General features: G+C 35.3%; 1 protein-coding gene across 1 annotated transcript in view; it reads right to left on the bottom strand.

Moving 5' to 3' along the window:
- The window catches only part of ERBB4 (erb-b2 receptor tyrosine kinase 4), a 584,656-nt gene that overhangs the window by 106,964 nt on the left and 457,668 nt on the right, over positions 1-20,024 (bottom strand). The window lies entirely within an intron of this gene.

Raw genomic sequence — 20,024 nt, 5'->3', positions numbered from 1 at the left:
ATACTCTGGATGTTCGCCGTGCCCTTCGCATCTATATTAAATGCACTGCATCCTTTCGACGTTCAGAAGCCTTGTTCGTCTCCTTCTTACCCGTTTCTTTGGGTCTCAAGGTATCTTCTTCAACTATCGGTCGCTGGATCCGGCAAACCATCGCCTCCGCCTACGACTTCCGCTCCCTGCCACAACCGCCTCATGTGACTGCCCACTCTACATGCAGTGCAGCTACGTCGGCGGCCTTGGCTACGCAGGCCCCATTGCTGGAGATTTGCCGTGCGGCCACATGGACCTCTCCGGCTCCCTTTATTAAACACTATAAAATTGACTCATTTGCCTCTGCTGAGGCAGCGTTTGGTCGGCAAGTGTTGCAGAGGGTTGTTGCTGGGGAGGCTATTTCGGACCAGCCTGGGCCCTCCCAGGTCTCGGGACAGTGAACTTGGGTATGTCCCACACTGGCTGCTGTCTCCACCCACAATGGAGAAGGGGCGTTGGTCCTACCTGATACGCTCCTTCTCGTTGGGTGGAGACAGCAGCCAGACCCTCTCGGTTTTTTTGTGCCAGGCTGGTCTCATTTTTCTCTCTCTAAATTTATCTTATCTTGACCACACGCCGAGTCTTTCCTTAGTTTTTCGCCAAAAGCTGGTCTACCCGGCAACAAGGGCGGGATTTAAACTTTGGATAGACCCAGTCCTTCAGGCTGATTGGATGAGGATTACCATCCTCATGATAATGACGGGAGGAGCAGAAAGGAGAGTGGACAAAAGCAGCCAGACAGCCTGCTGTCTGTCATCAGTGTCTGTCATCAAATGCTCTTTCTGCAAGCAGTTTTCCCAGGAGATTCCTCTCCAAGAAAGAAAAGGTAAACATCCAGTGTTCTGCGATACTGTTTAATGGCTGTTTAGCTCTTATCTTAGTTCAAATCCACTCTTGGATTTCAAAAACAAATGAATGAAGAAAACATTGTAAGCTGCCCAGAGCCACTTGCTAGTTAGATGAGTGGCATATAAATTTAATGATAAATAAATAAAAAGCAGGACTTTTCAAAGTTAAAAGAAAGATGAGTTGGGAGAGGGAAGAGAATATGCCCCAGTGATTTATAGAATTGAATTATTGTGTCCATTTTAGGAAATAAGATGCTAAGATGCAAAAATGGATTGTGTCACTTTTAAATGCCAATGAGATATTTTGTTGTTTCTTAAAACTGGATTTGCCAGCAATGAATCTAATGAGGAACTATCAGACTTAGAAACTTTTGTTCATATATTGGTCATTTTTTAATGCTATTAATTTGTTATTTTAATATGTTCTGGAAATATTTTTTATACTGCCTTTCAGCCAAAACAGTGAATTCCAAGACAAATTCCAATCAAACATAGCAAAGTTTCCCTCCATAGAATCAAGAGAACTTTTGCTTTTTTTTTTTACATGGGGAAAAATTCATGTACACAAAACTGGGATTTTAGCAGATTGATTTTCTTCTTTGTTCTCCTAAACAACTGATTTACTCATTTTGATGTTAAGTTTTTTAAAATTATTTTTTATTTATTTATCTTATTTATTTACAAATAACTCAAGACAATGGACAAGGAACTCCTTCTTCCTCCCATATTACCCACAACAATCCTGTGAGGTGAGGCAGGCTGAGTGAGAGTGACTGGGCAACAAGATCACTGAACTAGCTTTCCTGACAAAAGTGGGACTAGAACTCACCATCTTCCGCTATAAGGCAAGACTGGCTGATTCTTTAAAATCTTGTAACATACTAGTATGATTTAACTGTGTCAGTTGAATTAGTTTATGATATCCAAAATTAGCACATATAACTACTGGCACAAAGTCAATGAAATGAAGAATGATAGACTCCCTAAATTATGTCTACTAGAGCAAATAAAATCACAATCACAAATATCCTGGCTCACCAAATTAACAAATTTTGTAAGAAGCTGTGGTCCTGTTTCTTGCATAACAAGAGAACGATTTAAGAAAAGAGCTGCCCAAAGAATTAAGGATATAGAAGCACAAAATAATATAGCTATCCTTAGTAAGGTGGGTAACTTGAAATGGCAAACATACTTTTCAAATAGACAGCTATTTAAAGTTACAATTTCCAAAACATCTTAGGGAAATATTTACACGAGCAAGATTAGAACAGCTTGACACAATAGTCAGATATGGGAGATTCCATTCTATACACTATAACGGACGTCTCTACATTTGCGGAGCGGCAGAGGTAGACCTGGCTCACATCCTAGTTGATTGTTGGCTTTATAAGAGAGTGAGAGACAGGTACCTTGATCTATGTACCAAACAAATGACCCACTGGGATCCCCATATCAAAATAACTTACCTTATGTGCAGCCAGAATCTGAAAATAACATTTGACACAGTACTTAAGCAAAATGGTTCAGTTGAGATCTGCATATATGAGACTGACTGGGGTAGATTGTAGGGATGATACCGAAATATAATTTTATCATATTTTATTTATCTATATATTAAATTATTGTATTTTATTCAATTTTGTTTTAAACTGTATTTTATTACAATTTCATTTTAAATCGTATTTTATTACAATTTCATTTTAAATTGTATTTTATCCAATTCCATTTTAAATTGTTTTTTATCAGATTTTAGTAATAATTTGTGTCTGGAACTCTGCACTTTGATATGTCCCAAGGGCTAATCAGTAAAGTAAACTGTTGTTTAATTAGTTCATGAAAGCTCTATGGGTCAATTTTGGGTGCAGTAAAAAACAATCCTGGAGTGCTACATACTGTAGCTCTATTGTATCTCCTTTTGTACTATGCTTTTATTCAGCAAGTAAGTCTGTATTTTTTGTAGATTTGAATACTATAGTAGCCCTGTATCCATAATGTATATATTATGTAAATGAATAGCAAACGCTAGATAAACACTCTGGAAAAGACTCATTAGATACTGACAGCTTCAGCTACAAGTTCAGTATGAGAGTATTGCTGTGAATATTAGCTCTCATTAAATTACAACAGGAACAAATACTGCCACTCTGATATGACATCCTGTCTTTCTAATTTCTCTGTAATTGCTATCCATGTAACTGACTATTTGCATTTAGCAAGGAAGTGCGCCAAAACATTCATGGAGTGACATTCATGTAGGAGATCAGAGATGGATTTGCAGTTCAGTATCTTATAGCTAGGACCATTTAAAAAAATCAGAAGAATGAAAGGATTAGGAGATGTAGACATACATGGTTATTTGAAAATGTGACATTCTCATATCAGTTGAAAGATAATACATCCATAACTAGGAGCAGATCATCTGATGATCAAGCTACTATTTAAGAAACTATTGTTTGCTTCTTGTTTCACCATTTGGAACAACTTGAAACTACAAGATTCAGTGTTGCCATCACACCAAATACTGCATATTATATTAAAGTACTGTAAGACTTTTCATGTCAGACCAGATTTGAAACCCCCAATCATTGGTTTGTCATTTCCATAGGCTTAAAGTGATACTGCTGACTCCTTGCTAATCACTGATTGTAGGCATTATAGTAAGAGATGTATAGAAACAATGGTTTATTTTCCTGAAAACAGGTAATTATGCTATGAATTGAAGGAGGAAATAGAAAATGGAGAAAGTTAAAAGATATTACCCAAGTAAATTCCTCTTGCGAATCAACCAGAAAACAATTGGAAGGGACCATGTAAGTCACTGAAACTAACTCCTTGCACTGAAAGAATCCTCTCAAGGAGTGCTCACATCCTCTCTCTGTAATTAGTGTCATTATCAAACTGCTTTTACTGTTAATATTAATATTTAAAACTTATTACTTTATGTCGTGAAATTTCAAATAAAGAAGAAGAAGTCTTCTATCTTACTCTGTGAAGACTGCTATGTTCTCTTAAAGCTAAAGATTGTGTCAGGTCTGCCATCTTTGGCTTGGTGCCTTGCTGGCATCCTGCCATCAAAAGCTAGGGGGGAGGGGGCATGGGGGGATGAATAAAAGGGCAATAAACCTGTGTTAGTATGTGATGGGAAATAGGGAGGGGGGAAATGAGAGTTGAGGAAGGCCAGGGATGCTTTGAACCAGTTCATGCCAGCCTTCAAGGACACTAAGATGCCGGGAAAGGAATGTCGATTGCTCCAAACACTGGACATTCCCAAAACTCCTAGTCACCAGCTTATTGTATGGTGTTGGACTGGACAAGAGGGGTGGGTGGGATGGATTAATAGGAAATGTTTGCATGCTTTCGTGTGGGAAATTTAGTTCTAGCCTGACTATACTGCTACCAGCATCTTTTAGTAAAAGAATCTATCACTTTAATTAAGTGGAGTCAAGGGTCTTTCGTTTCTAAGGGATCAGACTGGGGCAGGTTTGACACATTGAAAATGTGATATCTCATCTGACTGTATCAATGAATTTAGTAAGATTTCCTCCACATCTTAATTCAAATAATTGTTCAAAGATCTGAAACTGTTATTTTTTCCTTTGGAAATTGATATTTCATTTCACAAGAGCCTAAAGACCTGGCTTTGCTGGTTGACCTGGGATCCAAATGGGAGAACTCCACACTGGTGGTGGTTGCTAGATTGATAGCAGACTCTGTCTCCACCCCCTTGCTCTTCACACATCTATGTTTTCAGTTATAATATTGATGTATTCCCATTGTGTTCCTGTTTATTTCATTTATGTTATTATTCTATTACCTTCTGTTCTGTCTACACTGTTTTCATTTCTTCCTTTCTATTGTGGTAAACTGCCTAAAGTAGCTCCACGGCAAGATAGGCAGCAAATAAATTTAACAAATAAACAAATAAATTCCAATTGATGAAGACCAGTGATTGGAACCTTTGTCGTAATAAGAGTAATAAAATTAATTTGACAGGCCTTTTTTCTGACAGTAAAATGACATCTAGCAATTATTATATTATTTTCTTAAATATTAATCTTTAATTTATCCCAACACCTAAGAAAGGCCAGCCAGCCTGTAGATTGCTTTTCTTCCCTTTCTCTCATTTTCAATATACATTTGATCTCTTTCTGTCATTTGGGAATTTACCTATTTTCCAGGATTTCTCAAAAATATATAAGGATTTGGTCAGCCATCAGCAAATTCCTTCAGTATCCTTCTTTGCAATTCATCTGGCTCTAGAGATTTAAACTAATTTAAAGTAAATAAATATTCCTGACTGTGTTTTAGTATATATCTGGTTTCAATTACCCTTGTCATTGTGGCTTTCACACTTGCCTGGTAGATGCACCATTATTGAAAGCTAAGCTAAAGTAGGTGGTGTGTCGCTGTCTTTTCTTTCATACATATTAACATTCTGGTGTCTTTTCAGAGCAGGTAGTATAATTATTACTTTTTATGTATTTTGAATATTTTTAAATAAAAGTGTTTGATGTTTTTAAGAATTTTCACTAACACCACCATGTTGGGCTTCAGCTCTCTTGGGGTTACTTCTCTACCTGCTTCTTTAACTTTTGTTTATATGGTGTTCGTTCATCACCATTTTTTAAAAATTATTTACTATATGTCCATTTCAGCTTTCAGATCTTCAGAAAATATTTTGGATGGCTACACTGACTTCACCCATCTTGATTTCTTTTTTCCATTATCTTTTTCTGCCATATAATATAACTTAGTGCTATTCTCAGTTTACTACAATCTATTTTTTAAAATTCCAAGATTCGTATTTAACTATGTTTAAGTTTAGTTTCTGTTAAAAATGAATTGTTATTCCTTGTAAAAGTTTCTGTTTCTTCTCTTTCTTCAATTAAGTTTTTTTTATTGATTAGCATCAAATAAAGGCTATCCAAGTCTCTTGTGCTTTCTATACCCTTTCATGGAGAAAGCAGTTATCAAGACAAATCAAACATTTCCTGGGAAAATCATGATTGGAAGATTTTTTTCCCCCAGTAGTTATTAAGATATCACTACTACTTCTATCACTACTATTTCATGTCTCGTTGAAATATCTATAATTTGTTTTTGGAATTATTATCTGCATCATATTCCTGTTTGGATGAGTAACAGCGGACTGCTTTTTATTCATTCATTCTTCAACTGTTTTAGCCCAAATGCTTTCTCCAACATTACCAAGTTCAGTCCCTTGAATTTCTAAGGTAAGGGTATTTTTAATTTATAGCACAAATTGTTTTGAACAAGCTGTATTCTTCAGGTGCTATTTTTCAACCATAAGAATCATCCCAGTTAGTCCCCATTATACCCATTTAATAATCTTTGCTATCCTCACTTCCGGTCTGGCTTCCGTCGCCACCAGACGGTCCTCTGTGACCGCCAGCCCCGTTGCCTGTAAAGAGCCGCCTTTACATCTGAAAGGCGGCTCGAAAAACTCCATTTCCTGATGAAAATGTGAGTCAGAGCAGGCGAGGGCAGGTAGAGCCCTCTGCGAAGTCCCCAGAGTTTTTTTTTTACTCTTGGGGACGAGCAGGTTGTGGCTCCCTATTTCCGCTCGCCGCTGCTCCGGCCTTCGGGAGAACTCTGCCTTTTTGCAGAGCCAGGCGCTGGGACCGGACCAACTAATAAAACTAACAGATGGTTTAGTTAAAGAGAGCGAGATCTGAACCTGGGACCCTAAATCGCAAGTATTTTTAATGATTTTACAAGTGTTTCTAACTGAAGGGAAAAAAAAGTTTAAAATGGCGACTGCTGAGGCTTGAGAAGAAAGCCGAAAGTGAAAGTCCTTCTGTAATAAGCTACGAAGTAGCAAAATATACAGTGCCGGCTAGAATCTAGAAGGAAAATATCCAGTTTAAGTTTCTTTCTTGGAGATTTGTATTTGATCTTGTTTGGGGAAAAGTTTTCTTTAAAAAAAAGAGCTTTTTTGTGTGGCAGGATGGCGTTGAAACTAATAAAGCCTGACAAACAAGCAGTGTGGGGGGGGTGCTCCCCCATTTACAATTATGTGAACAAGTTCTGAGCTTACAGACTCAGCAGAATGGTTTTAATTTAAAAGAATTTCTTCAGGAGGAAATGGCAAAATATCACGAGACTGTGAACCAGAAATTTGAAAAATTAAGGCAGGAAATTAAAGAAATGATACAACTAAAGTATGATAATCTGCAACGAAAGATTGTAACAGTGACTAATGCTTTTTCAGAAGTTGTTATAAAGATGGATACAAATATCAAATTATTAGAGTCTAAAATGGAGGAAGTTGATGATAAGATTTATAATTTGGACAATAAAATACAAAGAACTGAAAATGATTTGAGAAATATTCAAGACAATAGTTTAGAAGTAAAGTCTAAAAAGGAAGCTGGTCACGAGACTTATAATGCAGAAGATATAAAGCAAGGGATTGAAAAAGAAGTTGTAATGATGCAATACAGGCTCACAGAATTTGCGGTCAGAATGAGAGGGCTACAGGAAAATAATAGAGATGATCTAAGAAAAATATCTGCTCAAGTTCTGGCTGGGATTTTAAAGGTTCATCCTGAGGAGGTATCTTGTAAGATTGACAAGGCCTATAGAGTAAATTCTTGGATTGCAAAGCAAAGGCAACTGCCTAGAGATGTGGTGATTTACTTCACAGATAAAGAAATAAGAAATGATATTGTGCAAAAATCTTTTAATTCTACTCCACAACTGTATGGAAGAAAGATCTGGATATATAAAGAATTTCTGCCTAAGATGTTAAAAGATAGAAAGAAATTTGGACTTTTGGTGACTGAGCTAAAAAAACAAAATATCTCATTCAGGTGGGATGTTCCAGTTGGTATAATATTGAGATATCAAGGAGAAAGATATCAGTTAAATACTGTTGAAAAAGCAGAAGAATTTTACTACAAGATTCTCAAAAAGCAAAATCAACAAGAGATAGAAATTCAAGATAAGCAGAAGGAGGTGGAAGTAATGAAGAAACAACAAGTTACAAAGGTCTCTATAGATGAGCCGCTTTTGGATTCTCCTTCAGAGGTCTCAGCTGGACTATTTAATACAAGAGAGGCAGCTTTGGATTCTAAGGTAATGACTTATCAAGTTACAAACCAGCATGGAAATCAATCAGTTGATATACAATTTATAGAACCAGAATGGAGATTTAAGCCACAAAAGCAAAACCAACAAGATCAAGTTATAGATCAGCATGAAAACCAAATAGTTGATATACAATTTACAGAAAGGAAATTAGGATGGAGATCCAACCCACAAAAAGTCAAGAAAAGAAGAAGCAGGTCTCACAAAAACAAAAACTTTTAAACTAAACAACAGTGTAATGCCAGTTATTTAAGAGATGATTGAATATATGAAAAGATAATCGGCAACGTATTGGTTTATATTATCTTGAGGAGAGTGACAGACCTCTGCAGTGCTGTACTTTTGGGATGTGAAAAGGGCCTTAAACTGAATGGATTGGAACTATCTTTTTTTGGATTCTTTGATAAATATACTACGTTTATGCTGAGCCACAAGGCAAGAGTGTTATGGAATTGGGGCACGCAGATGATCTGGCTGTTACCCTATTACGGTTGTTGGAATTAATAATTTGGATAAAAGACACCTCTATAGACACTATATGGAATATAAATATAAAGTCACTCGGGTGGTTTTTTTTTTTTTTTATGAAGATATTTGCTATTGATGGGGGCAGATGGTAATTGAAGATACCAAACATACTGTTGGAATTAGGATGTGATGTTACCCTAACATGGGTGATGGAGTTTATAATCCATCTGAAAGACATTACAGAAGATATTATATGGATTACAAGCCTAAAGTCTTTTTAAGAGGATTTTATTTACATAAGGGAATATTCTTTAGTGGAGTGGGCAGAAGAATAAAGATATTAAGAATTATTAAGTATGGTAGTCTTGTAGGAAAGTGGGTGGAGACAGGTTAGTTTATTGATTGTTTAGTCTAAGAAAAGGGATATTATGTTTAGATATGAATATATGTAAAAGATTTGAGTTAAGAGATATAACGATGGGGGTGAAGGAAATGGGTAGACTATGAATTGAATAAATGCTAAATTAGAATTTATTATATAGCTTCATAGCAGAAGGTTGCTTTGAAATGTTATATTAATATACATAAAAGATTTGACTTAAGAGATATATGTATATATATGGGGGTAGAAAAAGGGTAGATTATGAGCAGAAATCGCTAAACTGGGAGATATAATAATATTATTATGCTAAATTAGGAGTTATTATATAATGTTATAGTAGAATGTCATTTTGAAATGTATAGTATAAGGGGGATATGATAATCTTATTAGAAAGAAAGGGTCAGCATATGGGGATGGAGTAACGGGATGGTAAAGTATTATATAATCTGTTATGAATTTGGGTTTTATTATGAAGAAGTCACAGGGGGAGGGGAGGGGGAGGGGGAGGGGGGGGTTAGGGAGGAGGGGGAAAAAGGGGGAAAAATTTGTATTTGAAAAACTTTTTCAATAAAAAAAAATAATCTTTGCTATCCTATAATAAAAGTTGAGACTTATTTCCTGTAGTTTTGAGTATTGCTGTATAGACAATAAAGGCAGTGAAATTTATGAGCTATGTTCTGAGTTTTCACTGAATGGTTTAAGAGACCCATTATAGCAACATTCCAACTTTTTTCTATGGTGCATGTCTTTATCAAAAATTCTTACTTCAGGGTTTTAATTTTCAGCTCTCACAGATTCAGTTGAAGCCTCCTAAAGTTGTCTACGTATTTTGATCAAACATTTTTCCAGATCTTGCCTTAATCAATAGTCTATCATCCAGAAAATTCAGACAATGTCCCTAGAAACTAAATCTCTCCCACAATTACTATTTGTTCGGCAATCGTTCACTTTTCAGTTGTTTTTTTAAATTTATTTCCTGGTCCTTTCCCATGAATTGAAAGATTGGATGACAACACATTGTGAACCCTTAGATACCTTGCCTTTTCTACAATGAGCACTGCAACTTTATATTTGCTCCAAATATTATCCAGATTGTCCTTGGATAAGAAATATACACATGTTGTTTTCAGTCATGTATCAAGCAGAAGCAAAGTCAAACCAGAATATTACAAATCATGACTGTAGAATTATTTTTATTTATCTTCACTTTGGTTTCCTTATAAGTTAGTCAACTGAATACTGTTGGCTTATGAAAAGAAATTGATAGGAATTCAAACTCACCTATAACTTTCTGTTTCTGTTTCATTTAGTAAATCACTTCCTGGTATATTTTTTTCCTTCTCCTCTTGATCACAAGAAGATGCCATTTGGTCATCCACACTGTCACTTATCAACTACCAGGATATATCCTGAGGAAATAAACTTTTTCACTGCCTCCAGGTGGGTATATAATCCTTCAGAACAAACCTTTTTGTGGTGATTCTCTTTTCTTCCTCCTGTTTAACTCCACTGGAAATTCCTGTTTGTATACCAATTTGGGATGGCAGTCATAGCCAAAAAAAAAACCCTTTAGAATAATTCTGTCTGATTTTTCAATATAATGTCTACACTCGATTTTGTCAGGTCAGCATCATGATGCTATCTTAAATGTCACTTGCTGCCACAGAAATTGGTGTAGTGAACCTGCAAAGGAATACTGGCTAGAGAATTCAACAGTGCTCACAGTTTGAGCTATAGAATGTGGTAAACTCCTTTCCTGGGGAATAGGAAAGTTGAGGCACTCATAGGACTTTGTTGTTATTTGTGGGCATGGCTTCTGAAATAACACTGCTTTTTCTTGAGCATAAGAGAGAATAATAACATTGCCCTCTCCAATGTGGCAGTGATTTTCATTAACCTTTGGAATGAGATCTGGCCTCATCAATCACATAATCATACACTGTGTTTAGAACATCTATGTTTCACAACATAAGTTGTGGGTGGAGATGGATGATACATCAAGAAACAAAGGCTCATTTTAATCCTCAGCATATTTTACTTTTATTCAAGTACTATAGTTCTGTCTATATCCAAAGTATAAAGTAAAACTCCATTCAATTTTTATAGATGCCTAATATTGTGCTCCTATTTTCTAAACAAATGCCTTTCATTACTTTGAGCCATATAAAACCCAGGAATGGTTAAATGGAATGAATTTTTATTTAGCGTTTTATTGGGAAGCTTCTACTGCCCTTTCCTCTGTCAATTTACATGCTTTTTTTTTCCTTTGCCCTTCAAGTTGTTACCATATGCCACTTTTACCTTCCTTTTTCTCTACCTACCTACCTTTTTCTCTGATCATTTCTATAACAGAGAGTTAATAAAAAAGAAAGACTTTCACTATCATGTGTGACAGTAACATCACTGTTCAGTCAAGCTTAGGTGTTCAAAGACAGAATAAAGTAGACTCTTGGATTGCTTATGCCATGGAACCAGGTCAGCTTGAGACAGAGCATGGAAGATGGTTTTGTAACTCTTTAAGGATATAATAATATCATGCTGTTTAATAATATGATTATTATTTAATTTCTATGAATTAACTTATTTCTAAGGCAAAGAAGCCAAACCAAGGGCATAGCTTCTTATATTTGCCATGTGGCTTCACTATAAAATTGTATATCACTATCATACTTGAAATTAATTAGGTATGTTTTCAAGGGTTAGAATAATTAAACTCCTGAGTTCCTGACCTCAGTTTAGGAGAGAGAAGCTTATAGTGCTTGCAATTCTGATTTATATATATATCTATATTCATATATTTTATATTCATATAGATAAATATTTCCTTAGAAACAAAGGACAAACCAAAGTCAAAAATTTGGCCTATTGGGCTTTGGTTGTCAATAGAATTCTTAGTTAAACAAGAATCTGGCATGCTGCAAAGCATCAGCCTGTCCATTTTAAATACAGCTACAATACTTTTACACTATACGTTGGTCACCAAATGCTTTGTATTAGTGTGCTATTCAGATGCTGTTATTTTACCTGACACCCCAATTTATTTCTCTGTTTTTAAGTGCTAAAGAACTGTTTATGCTATGGCAACTACCAATGGGCACTTCTCTGTCTGGAATCCAAGCAGTAGAGTTTATCAACATTTTCAGCCAAACAACATATGATTTGATATTCAAGCATATCTTAAATGTCATTTAATGATTTTCATGTCTTTTCAAAAGAAGAAAGAAAGGATAGGAGATAACTGTGTTATCTTTCTTTTGGCAGACACATCTAGAGATCTATGTTCTATAAAATCTAGTGGATTGACCTGAAAAAGATATACATCAGTAGTATTCTTAGAAAGTAAATTTTGAGGATGTTTTTTCTATTCTGTTTTGTCAAGAAGAATGCCATCAGGCAAGCATATCTTCTCAAGCTTCAGGCCAATTCACCACAGGATCTTTACAGGTTGACAATAATTGGAAACATCCTGAGCAGGTGCATAATTACAACGTGCAAAATAAGCACCTGTGCCATGTATACACAGAAATAACCTTAACTTTTTTCATTTTAGCAATACATTCCTATATAAACTATCATTTTACAAACAACCCCAGGGCTTTGGAATATTTTTCAAGCCGCCTTACTTAAAATAACTACTGTAATGCATCTAGATTTAAATTATATTTAAATGTCCTTTTGAACATAATACACATAGTTAGAACAGTGATTAGTATTTAAACTCATTATCAAACATTTTAAACTACATCCATTTTTATCTATTATTCTGTTGAAGAAAACAAACCTTTCACTTCATTGAACTACGCATCAGTGCCAATCCATTCCTCTGTATAGTTTCATGTAATCAACTCATCCTATTCTGGCCCATTTAAGGTTGCTTGTTTCTAAGATATGCAATTTGTTTGCTTAATTTCCACTTTGGCAATTTCACATTTTCTTTAGTTTGTACTTCTAACATTCCAAATCTTGCTATATACACTCTTATGAAGCAAGAAACTTTTCTCTTAATAAAAACAGCAGCAATGATCAGACTTCCTGGCATTGGCCTGGCCACTTTTCATCTTCTGAGGTATTATACCGCTTCATTGTTTTATATTCATTTTAATATTGCATCTTGTTGATAAGTGTAGCTTTTTATCATTTATATTTTGAATTATTGTTAGGAAAATTATTTATTCATTTAACCTACATAAGAAATATTGCTGTTTCTTGTCAGTTAATAAAAACATCTAGAATTGAAATGAACAATATTATTATCAATATTTTTTAAAGTATATACAATATATCATTATTATAGTAAACTTTATATGTTATTATTTGAAAATTCCCCAGAATACAGAATTGTTCAACAAGAAATTTGGGGGTGATCTCAGCAAAGTAAACAGTTGGAGCAAAGAATTCGATGGCTTAAAAACAAAAATTACGAACTAATTCACAAATAACTAGAGCATTAAAACAGTTAAAAGTGTAGGCTTGTATAGTAACTGTTGTTAAGAGCTCCCTTTTAATTAAGATCCTTATTCCTTTGAACTCTTGATTAATCCCATTAGGGTAAACTTGGATCTGCAAAGAAAGTACATCAATGCATACTTAAATTCATAAACAAGAAAAGGTGCTTTACATCCCTTTACATCCCTGTCTCTCAGAAGGCAATGCAGGCTATATAAAGTCTTTGTAACATCAATTTAAAAAGAGTTGAAGCATCAAGCTGGCAATCCTTAGAACAAATAAGAGGGGAAGCTGTGGAGGGAGAAAGGAAGCAGCATAAAACTAAGGAATTTTATAATGTCAACATTTTTTATTTCTGATTTCAAAATACGTTTCTATTTATAAATACAATATTTATATTTTGAAATCAGGGCATTCATGCTGGACATTCAATAATCTTGTATATAGTTAAAAAATGTCATGATTTCACTGAGAAACATTGTTGAAGCTGAAATGAATCCCTGTGTCAGATCCAGATATTGTTTGTCTTTCACTCCTAAATTGTTTTTTATTTTCCTCAATTGACAACATTAAATGAGTATTGAGGGTAAAAGGCCAATTAAAGATAAATTTTAGTTAAGAGGTAGAGGAAAAACCCAAGCTTCTTTCGTTTAATTCAGTTTTACCAACTCCAGAAATATCTCTGATCTAGGCACTCTTTCCCAAGGGAAAGGGTAGAAGGGCATTGCATTTACTTCTGGACACACACAGACAGTCCTTTCTCTATCATCCTGTTTTGTTAAAGCTAGTCTTTCTGAGCTCAGCAATTCAGATTAAGTGGTAGTCAAAAGAAATAGAAACCAACGCCAGTGGTTGCTTAGATTTTGGGTTGGATTCTCCGGGATGGTCTGGGAGGGTGTAGAGCTTCCTGCTCGAACTGGGGTTGCGTTAGAAGTCTTCCAAGGTTCTTCCAACCCTGTTATTCTATGTTCTATAATTTAAGTAGCAAATTTTAGATGTGAAACTTCACAACATGCAAATTGTAGTTCCATATTCCCACATTCAGATGGTAAACAAATAATATAATATTGCTTAACTATCTGCCCATAGCTGTTTTTCTCTAAATATTGCTGTAACCATCTGAAAATATATTTTATTATTTTTTGAGGATATCATCAACACTATCAAACTACAACTTTCTCCTCTTCCTCTGAACCTATTCATATACTTATGTTAAAAATAAAGCATGCCTGAGAATAAATGGAATATTGGTTCAGCATTGACAATAAAATAAAACAAGGATGTTTGAAGTGTCCTTGATTAATTTTTATATAAACTCATATGACTGGTTTCCGATCTTATCAGCCTCAGCTTTGGTCTGTTGAAATTAATACTGCTTGGTGAAACAAAGGGACTTACCCTTCAATAGGGCTTTCATTAGCTCATCACTCAGGATGAGGAGTTTTTTTTTTTTTTTTTGTACTTTGGATTTCTCTTAACTGAGACTTACAGAAAACATTCATCAGCTTCTGTTGAGGAGGCAGAGTCTGCTTTAATTTTACTGGGGAGGAGAGGAAATGCTATGTGGCCTGGCAGGGCAGGAAGACGTAGAACATCCCTTAGTCCTTCTCTTTTATGTTAAGAGCAGCTAATTTTTGCAGTTACTAAACTACAAATCAAGGCCTGAATCTGAGTCTTTTAAAGGGCACATAGTGAAACCCATGTGGTTACTTTGCAAATATCCTCTATCAAAATTACCCTTTATAGCAGTTGATGCCAATGATCCTCTGAGGGCATAAAGCATTATGCCCTCTGGGGGTATTTTGCTTGACCTTGATAAGCTGATGCTATAGATGTTCTTAGTCAAGTAGGAATGGCAGATGCTGACATTTTCTCATCCAGAAAATGCTCTTTGCTGAAGAGTTGTAAACAACACTTGCTTTTTTTTTTATTTCGGAGCTTCAACTAAATAAGAGGCAAATATTTTATGTATATTGTGTTTCTGATAAATCCATTCTTGAGGAAGAATGGACTTGGACCAGAAAAATAAAAATTGTACTCTTCTATCAGAACAGATAGAAGATTGGAGATAGATGATGTCATATTAAGTTTTTAAGAAGATATTGAATAACCATTTGTCTGAATTGGTATAGGGTTTCCTGCCTAAGCAGGGGGTTGGACTAGAAGACCTCCAAGGTCCCTTCCAACTCTGTTATTCTATTCTATTCTATATCCCTTCCCTCTATTGAGAGAGGACTGTTCAATTTTGACATAGATGGCCTCTTTGAACAACCCTCTTTCAACAGAGCGGGAGGGATATGACATCATTTATCTCCAGTGTGCAACACAGTCCTTTCAACAGTTCGCACATCTTGGGATGAACACCCTTTGAATGGTGTGGGAGTATGAACGGATTTCTATGCATATCTCTGAGAATGGTTGACTGACCAAGGTGGATCAGCCCCAACTCAATTCACCAGGAGGGCACAGCAGCTTTGATACACCCAGCCCTAGTATTTAAAAAAAGATGGTATTTTAGGGGTGTATCTTAAAATATTGTCACTTTACTGATGAATAAATATATTCAAAGAAATGCCTTTAATATTTTTTATCTGTAGATGAAGTTTTTAAATCTTCAGATGAATGCAGAAATGCAAAGTTAGAGTAGATATGAATACTTGCTGCATGTATATTTATCTTCATATTGTTAATTAGTTGATGTGTTTTATAATGTCAGTGTAAAAAGCCACTGCTAATTTACAATGGAGACAATAAGATGTGTTTATCTTGTTTCTTTGACCCCTTGTTTAATGCAAAGAAAGAACATGCTTCTGGTATTTTACACAAAAATGACTGTGAGAAATAAGGATTATGGGGTAATCAAAGCATACAGTCACTCTAATAATTCAGATGTATCTTTGAGCAACAAATGATATATCAAAATCTAGTGAAAAATAAGTAGATTAAGCTGTATGATGAATGGTTAATGGAACTAAGTATGTCTAGCCCAGTGGTAGTCACCTTTTTATATCCACCACCCACTTTTGTATCTCTGTTAGTAGTAAAATCTTCATTATTGTCCTGGCAAAGCTGTCGAAACATTCTATCATTTTTTTGCATTGGATTTGATCTTGTTTATGACTTGAATTATCATAGTTAATGATGAATGGAGACTTGTACGTAGATGTTTTCCTACAAGATGTTGTCTGTGCAGCACACAATGAATACACAAAACATTTGGCACTTCTTCCTTCAAATAAGCAACAAATCCACAATAGCGACTTACCATTGATGGTGCTCCATCAATAGCGCATACAACAATATTATTCAAAGGAATATTATTTTTTGTAAAATATGATTTCACAGTATTAAATATAGATAATCCTCTTGTATCTGTAATGAGATTTATTACAAATAACATTTATTTATTTAGATTTATTGCAAATAACATTTCTTCTCGTAATGTATTGCTTTCATCAAAATAACGTACATATGCCATCAATAAAGCATTATTATCTGCAATGGTAGACGTGTCCAATTGCATGGAAAATGAAGAGTTTTGGAGAATACTTTTTTTTCAACATTAACTGCCATTTCTTCAATTTCTTCAATTCATCGCTTTACTGTGCTAACGCTTAGGGGCAACATTTTTAAAATTTCAGGTATATCCTGATGCATTACTGTTGAGATAAATTCTTTTATAGAGGGTATTATTTTATAGAGGGTATTATTACAGTTTCTCCAATATTATAGCTTTTACCACTTTTTGCAATTAATTGTGAAATGTGATAAGCGGCAATTAATCCATCTTCGTTCGCAGCATGTTGTTTCTTAAATGATGCAACGATTGTTGAACGATTTTGAAATTTTTTATATATTTCCTGAAAATATTCAATGGGCTTGTCCTTATCATTTGGATTGCTTTGTAGAAAGATGTTCTCGCAATCGACTTGGCTTCAATGTCTCATTGGATAATGTTTTATGATAAATAAACACATTGGTTGTTGTTTATTTACAACAGATTCTATGAAACCCATTTTCAGATACTCTGGCAAATAGCCACAAGCGTATTTCTTTTTTTGAGTCATGGGCTCACAATATTTCACAATATTTTGTTTGAAGCTGTAGGCACGTGCTCACTCTCACAAATCTAACTGCGTACTGACCAGTGCGACCGCAAACAAAAGAGTCTGCACTGTGTATCATCGTCTGTGCATGCCTTTTGCGCATTGTGGATTGGGTTGGGGGGGGCAGCCGGCTACCAGCTCTGCTTGTCTGTTACAGCTGGGTGGTGTGGGGGGAGATGCGCGAGCTATTCTGGGACGAGGGTCTTTTGGTTGCGGTCGCACTATAGCACCATTTAGTTTCACTTACATAATGTGAACTAAACTTATGCGCGGGCGATACAAATAGTATATTTTCAGAAATTTAAATTGTCACAGGGAATTTTATGAAAACCTAATGAAAATGTTTTTAAATAATGCTATGAATTTTTTTAAAAAAAAAGTCAATTAAATTAAAAAAAAAAAGGAAAGTGCTTCATTATCGGACAAAAACCCCTACCGCCCACCATGAAAGCTGGAACACCCACTAGTGGGTGGTAGGGACAAGGTTGACTACCACTGGTCTAGCCTAACAAAGAGAAGGATTGGGGGTGACATGATAGCAGTCTTCTAGTATGAGGGGCTGTCACAGAGAAGGCAGTGGGGGAGGGATTGATCCCAAAGCAGCTGTGGGCAGGACAAGAAGAAATGGATGAAAGCTCATTAAAGAGAGATAACAATCTGGAACTAAGGAGAAATTTCTTGACAGTGAAAACAACTAATCAGTGGAACAGCTTGGCTCCTAGAGTAGTGGATGAAAAGATTGGACAGTCATTTGTCCAAGATGGAATAAGGACTTCTGCTAGAGCAAAGTGTTAGACTAGAAGACCTCAAAGAGTTCTTCCAGCCCTATGAGCAGGGACAAGGATTATGGGTAAACTTAAGTTAAATAAGGAAATATGAAGATACTGTGACAAAAGCCTACTTTAAGATGTATGTGAGAAAACATCTGTTATATTACAAGCTGTGAGTTTATATTCCCTTAATATTCCAATAAAAGCTATGTTTTTTAAAGGATATAAAATGCATTGTTGGAATGATTAGCTGATCTTTTAACCAACTGCTTCAAAAATGTTGAATTTTGATGGTACAATTGCTGTAATGGAAGCAGTCACCTCAAATTACTTCAGTCATGATTTTATTAATCAATGGCTATCTAAAACAGTCATTGCCAAAATACTTCAGAACAAATGATATATTTGTGGTACCTTTTATCCTAATAGCCTACTGTCATATCATATTTAATATTTTAAAATTAGATTTGCTGTGACAGCTGTCTTTTTATACTATCTTGTAAAGTTAACTTCTAAGAATGCATCACAGATTCTCTAAATGATCTGGCTATGGTTCAGTTTGGTTCAAATTATCATTCTTGGTTCCTGAACTAATTTTTAGTGGCATCTTAGTTTTGTATCTGAAGGAAGCAAGAAAGTGATTAAAGCAAGTGAACTATAAAGACTGGATCTAAGAAGATCTAAGCACTGATGCCTAAGTACCCTGTTTGAAGATTGATTCTGCCTCCTAAGTAGAATGATGAAATGGAGCTGTATCACCCACTCAATACTTCAGAGTGGGATGTTATATAGTGATGCGAAGCATGACATTTTAGAAGAGCTTCAGAGAGATTATCAAGGTGTTCAGTACTGATTCACTAACCTCATATTTCTACATTCAGAATCAGTTACTCTCTGCAAGCATACAACCAAGGTCAGAGACCACCAATGACTCCAAAGTTCAACCCTGAGCTACATAGATTCCATTTTATTGGAACATATGTACAGATAGTCCTCGACTTATGACCACAATTGAACCCAAAATTTCTGTTGTTAAGAGACATTTGTTAAGTGAGTTTTATTCCATTTTACAACATTTCTTACCACAGTTGTTAAGTGAATTGTTAAGTGAATCAATGCAGTTGATAAATTAGTCACCTGGTTGTTAAGTGAATATGGCTTCCCCATTGACCTTGCTTGTTGGAAGGTTGCAAAAGATGATCACATGGCCCCAGGATGCTGCAATGGTCATAAGTATAAACCAGTTGTTGAGCATTTGAATTTTAATCACATGACCATGGGGTTTTTGCAAAGGTTGTAACCAGTGGTGGGATTCGAATAATTTAACAACCGGTTCTCTGCCCTAATGATTTCTTCCAACAACCAATTCACCAAACTGCTCAGAAAGTTAATAACCGGTTCTCCCGTAGTGGTGCGAACTGGCTGAATCCCACCACTGGTTGTAACAGTGAAAAACGGTCATAACCACTTTTTTCAGTGCCATTGTAACTTTGAATGGTCACTAAATGAACTATCGTAAATCAAGGACTACCTGTATATTGTATTTCTGGAGAACTACAAAGAAAGAAAGTACCACACTGAATGAGAAAATATTCTTGACATGATTTGCTATTCCCACATTCCTTTATACACTGTGAGATTATTTCAGTTAAAAGCAAATGTTAAAATGTAAAAAAAAAATTCCTAAAGTCTGTTACTAATATTCAGGAACCAATTTACTTTTTACCGAGGCCAAATGAGATTGAATCAAAAGCGGAAAATAGCAATTTTATAAAAATTGAAAAAAAAACCCTTCCCTAATAGAACAGAATAAGATTGCACATCCTGGGAAAAAAATAAGATTATTCTGTCTCATTCCTAAATC

Source organism: Pituophis catenifer, unplaced genomic scaffold (genome assembly GCF_029215685.1).
Source record: "Pituophis catenifer annectens isolate HBS135680 unplaced genomic scaffold, rPitCat1.0.hap2 SCAF_1, whole genome shotgun sequence".
In the NCBI taxonomy this organism is placed as follows: domain Eukaryota; kingdom Metazoa; phylum Chordata; class Lepidosauria; order Squamata; family Colubridae; genus Pituophis; species Pituophis catenifer.
Note: the sequence above shows the minus strand (reverse complement) of the source record. Positions and strands in the feature narration are given on the sequence as shown.